This window comes from Arachis ipaensis, chromosome B08 (assembly GCF_000816755.2).
Source record: "Arachis ipaensis cultivar K30076 chromosome B08, Araip1.1, whole genome shotgun sequence".
NCBI lineage: Eukaryota > Viridiplantae > Streptophyta > Magnoliopsida > Fabales > Fabaceae > Arachis > Arachis ipaensis.
In genome coordinates, this window is record NC_029792.2 from 34,971,028 (window position 1) to 34,978,138 (window position 7,111).

General features: G+C 34.8%; 1 long non-coding RNA gene across 1 annotated transcript in view; it reads right to left on the minus strand.

Annotated features, from left to right (window-relative positions):
* The window catches only part of LOC110265472, a 5,420-nt gene extending 1,778 nt beyond the window's left edge, over positions 1 to 3,642 (minus strand). The window contains exons 1-3 of the long non-coding RNA XR_002351614.1: positions 3,549 to 3,642; positions 2,394 to 2,513; positions 2,128 to 2,246 (exon numbers count right to left, since the gene is read on the minus strand). This is a non-coding gene — a long non-coding RNA (uncharacterized LOC110265472). The remainder of the gene's footprint in view (positions 1 to 2,127; positions 2,247 to 2,393; positions 2,514 to 3,548) is intronic.

Consider the following 7,111-nt stretch of genomic DNA (forward strand, 5'->3'; position numbering starts at 1 on the left):
ATATATATATAATAATTTGTAAACATGTTAACTAGAATTGTGATAGCCTGGTGGTTGTGACTTGCTCCTTTTTCAGTGAGGACAGGGGTTCAAACCCCAACCCACCCATTTTGGAAAATTTTAATTTCTATCAGTTCGGTTGGACCGGTTTTAACCGGTTCACTCCGGATTTGACCGGTCCACACCGGTTCTCATCCTTGTTCGGTTTAAATAGCGGATCGGACCGGTTTGGAGTCCGGTTCACCAATTTTCTGGTCAAACCAGTCGGTTCGGTCCAGTTTTTACAACACTGTTTCGGGTGATCAATGTCGAGGGTAAAACTATTTTGGACTTTTCCTCAATCTTTGACCTTCTCATCGCAAATACATATTTTAAAAAAGAGAGACGAACATCTTATAACCTATAAGAGTGGTATGACAAGCTTTCAAATTGACTTCTTCTTGTTGAGGAGAATCGACCAGAAATTTTGCATTAATTGTAAAATTATCCCGGGGGAGAGCTTGACAACACAACATAGGGTGTTCGTCATGAATTTTCGCGTTGAGTAAAAGTTGAGGAAAATACATCATATGAGGAACCCAAGGACGAGGTGATGGCGGTTGAAAGGAGAGGAACAAAGAAGCTTCCTAAGACGGGTAGGAGAAGACACAACTAGAAAATTGCTTAATACAAACAGATTTACAGACAGATTTAGTCTTTATTACAGACAGATTTTTGGTTACCGACGGATTTTGTCCCTTTGTAAAAGCCTCGTTGGAAATTATTTACCGACGGATTTTTTTCCGTCGAAAAATTACCGACAAATTTTTACTAGTTACCAACGGATTTTTCCTCAGTAAATTCTCCCCTCTATTTCCCTGAAACGGCGAACTTTCCGACGGATATTCCGTCGGTAATTACAGACGACTTTTTCGACGGATTTTCCGTCGGTAATTACAGACGGATTTTCCATTAGTAATTACAGACAGATTTTTCGACAGATTTTTCGTCGGTAATTGGCAACAGATTTTCCGACAGATCTTTCGTCTGTAATTTGAATCTTGAAAAATCATCCCACACTCTGAATACAGACAGAAAATCTGTCTGTAAATCCGTGAGTAATATAAAATAGTATTTTTTTTAGATTTTTTATTGCAAAATAAACCTAATTTCATACAAAATAAATATAAATTTAATAAATTCAAATTTTCATCTAATTTTTATCTAACTTGTATCGAAACATTCATAGTATTTAAAAATAACTAATATTTGATATTAGCAATAGAATCAAACATGTTGTTTGGTTTTGACAATGTATCAAGAACAAAGACATTTAATAATCTCCTCTAAATAGTCCAATATCATTAGTATATATTTTTAACATACAAGAGATAATCACTTATAAATTTATTTTGATTTGAATTGATTTTGTGACGAGGGTTTCACTTAATTTAATTTTTCCTTGCTTCCATCTTATGAGCATGTCAAGTGCGGCTTTTAGTTGGTCCATAGAAACCAAGTGTCCAGCTTTATTTACCTGTTTAATATAACATAAACAAATTAAACATTAATTTTAAGAATCTTGAAAATTAGATATCTAAAATCTATATGGATATTATTATTAGAAAGACATACATACCTTCAAGAAAGTGATAGTATTTGTTGCTCTGAAAAGCCATACAACTCCCCACAGTAGCTCATCCTGAACAACCAATACAACAAAATGCTTATTAATGAATTAATTAATGAATTATTCAAAAGAATAATAACTGGTGTCTTACCATGAAATCAGAATAGGAGCAATAAAAAGGGAAAACTGCTGATCCAAGTGAACTACTATAAGAACCCTAATGCTGATATGCAAACTGGAAAACTTGCATGGTATGTCAAGGAGACTTGATTTGAATAATTTATCAAAATTTTATTTTCCACCTGCTTTGTTGTTTTTGGAACATATGATCCCACAACTATCAAACCACCATTCCTTTCTCTTGTAATTCCTAGATCCTTTGGCAATATTGGGGGCCTCGAGATAATTCCAATTCGGGAAGAAACAAAACTAGCAGCAATACAACATAAGAAGTATTTTTCCATCAATGCTGCCTATTAACAGGACAAAACAATAAAGCAGCATTAACATCTGTAAACAATCATGCAAAAGAGCCAAATAAATACAATTAACATGAATGAAATTCTACCTTGATCATTCCAAGTGCAAATACAGCCATATCTCTTTCACTAGCTGCATTAACTACACATGTTGAACCCTGCTTTTACAATAGAAACACAGTAAGGGGACTAGTAACAGACACACACTAATTCATAATATTCTAACAAGACAAAGTCAACTCACTGGTTTTCTTCTTATAACTTAAGAATGTAGAAACTAAAGTGCATTATCAATTTCTGTACACCTTTTTCAAACTGCATAGATGCTAGAAAACTGCATCTGGTCCTCCTTTCCTCAAAAGTTCAATGGAAACAGAAGCAACAGTGGATGCAGGTATTCGACCACCAGTCTTCTCTTCTACCCACTAATTGGATAAATATCTTTCAAAAAATTTGGGCTCTTCAAATCTGCGTGAAAGAAAGCATCATTACAACTAAAAAGTAGGATTAGGGCTCTTCAAATTATTAGGAATCCCTTCTAAACAAACCAAAGAATATAATAATTCAAATTCTTAATCTAAATATAATAAGTTCAATCTGAAGAGTCCGATCATTCTTCATTCAGTGTTTACAGTTTCATTAGCAGAAGTTCACGTCACTACTATGTCATCCAACCTAGATTGATTATATACTACTGCTAAACTAGAAGGTGCACAACGCATCAATCGATGTACAAGGCTAGTTAACATTCTAAAGGCTTTGTTTACTTTCATATAATTATTTCCAGAATTTCTTGCTTTCAATGTTAATCATAGACCTGCCACCTTATTTTTATAACATTTCCTATTTAAAGAATTTTATAAAGGAAATACAAAATTATACAAGGGTTTCTAACTGTAAGGTTTAAACCCTAAATCCTTAATATCAATTATAAACCTCTCACATTATTTGTTTCCTGTTTATATAATTTTGTAAATGTAAAAAAAAAAAAAAACTAAAACATATCCTAAGTTTCAACTGACTAACTATCAAGACTAAACCTAAAACCCTTAAAATTAATTACAAAATACGAATCTGTCACCTAAGTTGTTTCCTGTTTATAGGATTTTGTAAAGGAAATATAACACCAAGCAAGCCCTAAGCTTCTAACTGTCAGGACTCTGCGACCATGACAAACTTGTTCATGCATTGCAATGAAATACAGTGAGGTTCAATCAATTGAAAATGAAAAATACCACAACCATAAACAATTAATTAGAACAAAAAAGAAGTCATAAAAACTAGTACAACTACTACAAGAACATGGTTGAAAGAGTTAAATACCATCCATGGCCTGAGCCACTGATTCAAAATCCATGAAAGTTCTAGTTGCTCTGTTCGGAGAGGTCTGCATTAGAATAATCGTGTGGCGATTAGCAAACTCTGTGTCCAGTAAGAAAAAGAAACAAAGAGGCTTTTACATCATGCAGATTCGAAGATTTGTAGCCAAAGGCAGCATCTTTAGCAAACTCTGTGTCCCCTGCAGGAACAAGCCTGTAGACAAAAAGTGAAGTAAGCAAGGTTTCTAATGTCCATTCCTAATTCCTTTCAACCAAGTTAATGAAGAATGGCAAGACATACGTATCAGATGAATTCTAATTGAAATATTGAATAATATAAACAAGTTTAAAATATTCATAAGAAAAACCAAATAATTAATATTCTCTCCCACTTTATCCTCACACAGTTTTTGAAATAACAGGGGATTTATTCTAAAATCTACCTGTGATTGTTAATTCTGAGATTTTGAAGATTGCATCAACCTAGCAAAATTGGTTGAAATCTCAGAGGTTCAAGTTAAAATTTAGTATGGCCTATATTGGTTTCAATATAAAGAGCACTTTCATAATCATAAGTGTTATGCAACACATCAGACATACTACCATCATTTGATAGTATAAACGGAAATCAAAAGGAATAAAATTTCAAAATATTATAGTTTATGCAGATGATGCAGATAAAGTGCAATTGCTCCTTCCAAGTTCCAATAATTCAGCTTCATTCACTGTATTCCATTTTTGATTGTGTCATGCTCCTTACTGGTTAGCTTAAAGACATTCACTTCAAGTCCTCATCTCTGTAGCTGGCTTACACTAACTGTGTCCTTGATTCTAAATTATTTGATGAATGCAACATGATTACGTCTTGTTGGCAGTTTTAATTAAAGTGTTATCTTGTGACTTATGGGACCAAGCTCAATAATACTACTATACCAAATTAATAATCTCTCTCCAATGCATCAAATCACATTAGTTATTGTATAGATCATGTTATTTACTACTTAATATCAAATTAAGAGTTATGCTACTATTTCAACTATTACAAGTGATTATCAAGCAAAGTTATTGATTCAGAGTTGGATTCCAGAGCTTCAACCACCCCACAATATTCTTAAAAAAAATTCATAATTTTGTGTTTTTTATCTCTATGAAGAAGCAAAAAATTTCAAGGCTTTCAACTTTTGTATAAGCAAGGTAATAGTACGGTTTTCTACAATAAATTTAGTGACTGCAAGAGCTTCAATACTGTTAATAAAGGACATATGATGATTTCGTTTTTTTTTTACTTTCAATTTGTTTATACACAATAAAATAAAGTCCTCTTTCAGAGATACTCCTAAATAAATTACACAATCAATTTTGAAGAGAACAATGTCTATAGGATCATAAGCTTATTTTGTTTTCTAAAGTACTGTCTTAATTGCTTTGAGTCATTCCCTTATTGGTTTTAATTTGCTGAAATTCATTGATAAGAACATTAGTTTATGGTATTATTGGTCTAACTAATTGAAAAAGGAAAACCTACATCTACATGATATGTAAGAAATAGGGCTGCTTTCATTACTCGGTAACACAATCCAGCATTACTTCTATGGAGTAGTTGGAGAAAAGGCCATGGCAAATTTTCGACATGCTCTATATAAAGGTATCAGATATCACAATTAACCTAATTTCTCTCTCAATTGGACAACACCGGTCTATACTGAAAGTAACGGCCAAGGAATGAATATAAACATGCTATAGCAATCTGGAGCTGGTTCCTTATATAGGCTTTCGTTTCCAGAAGCTGACAAAAATATCTAAATATTGTGAATCAAACTTATATATGAATTAACTAGCTCGCCTAGCATAACAGTAATGGCAGAATCAAAGGATCACGATTTCATGATGCTGAATTTAGAAAACCCTAAGAGTCTTAAAAAAACAAGAACTACTTTTTCTAAGCATTCTGATTATATTTGGCCCTCTTTAACTTCTCATATTTAGCAAATTAGACAGTTTTTCTCGAGATATGTTCAACTATACAAAATTGATAGCAATTAACCACTAATCGGTACTGTTTCAAATTGAATTTTGAGACCAGAGCAAGACACTACACAATAACGCGTTTGGAATGAAAAATTAGCGAGAGAAACAAGGGATGCAGTTAGGGCTAACCTAGTTAGTGGAGTGCAAATAGATCAAAAGATTGAAGATCTATGCAACCCTGTATATAAAGTGTTTGATTCGATTTGATTCGGTTAGTGGAGAAGCTGGTCTTTGCCGGAGAAGAAGTTACCAACGGAGTCAACTATCATTCCGAGCTTCGCTTCAAGCTTCGCAATTCAACAATAACCACCGAGTTTCCACCGAGTTGAGATAAGTTTCATGAATCGCTGCAGACGCGATGAGAGCGGCGACGGAGGGAGCCCGTGCGATGCAAGGGATGACAGAGAGAGATCCTGCGATGCGAGCGGCGGTGACAGCGGTGGAAGAAGCTGGTGCGATGGAGAGAAGAAGCAACTCGGTGACGGAGAGACTCATTTGATTTGTGTGGAGTGTGAATGGATCGAGAGGGTAGGGATATAATTAGGGATTTCGACAGAAAATCCGTCTGTAATAATTTAATAAAACGCAACATTTTTATCCATTTAATTATAGACAGATTTTCTGTCTGTAACCATTTCACAACAAAATTAATTTTTTCGACAGAATTATCGACGGATTCTCTTTTCAGTCAGTAATTTATGCTAATTCATTTTTTTGTTTTTCGACAAAAAAGCCTTCTCAAATTTCGTCTGTATTTCTGTGGGATAAAATCTGTCAGAAATATCCGTCTGTAATAACTAGTTTACTAGTAGTGAGAGGCAAAGTAGGTTGGGGAAGGAAGCACGGAAGAGATGTGGAGGGAGATGGCAGAAGTTATTAGAAGAACAGCAAAAGAAAGCTTTGGTGAATCTAAAGGAATAGGACCTAGAGACAAGAAATCTTGGTGGTGGAATGTGAGTGTACAAGAAAAGATAAAGATAAAAAGGGAGTTCTTTAAAGAGTGGTCTTTATGTCGCAATGCAGATAATTGGAAAAAATATAAGGCGGCTAAGAAAGAGACAAAAGTGGCTGTAAGTGAAGCAAGAACAAGAGCATATGAGGGTCTCTACCAGTTTTTGGGCACGAAAGAAGGAGAAAAAGGTATATATAGAATCGCAAAGAGCTGTGAAAGAAGAACGAGAGATTTGGATCAGGTTAAGTGCATAAAGGATAAGGATGGAGAGGTACTGGCTCAAGAGGAGGAGATTAATGCAAGGTGAAAGAGCTACTTTTACGAGTTATTTAATGAAGGACAGAAGACTCTTCTGAGCCTTGGTCAGTTATGCACAAGGAAAGAAGATCAAAACTTTGACTACTATCGAAGGATTCGAGACTTCGAGGTAAAAGAGGCTCTAAATTAGATGAAAAATGGCAGGTAAAAACTTTTTAGCAATGTATAATAGTCCATACTTTGCTTCAGATTAAAAGGCCCAAAACTGGCGTCCAACGCCAGCCTCCTGCCCCCTTCCAGGCATCCAGCGAGCAAAGGAGAAGACCAAGCATCCAAACACCCAGAGAAGACCCTCTAGCCAGTGTTCAATGCCCTAGAGGACTCATAACATGTGGATCTCATCAAAGCTCTGTCCAAACACTCACCAAGTGGGCTCCAGAAGTGTATTTTAGCACTAAAAGACTGT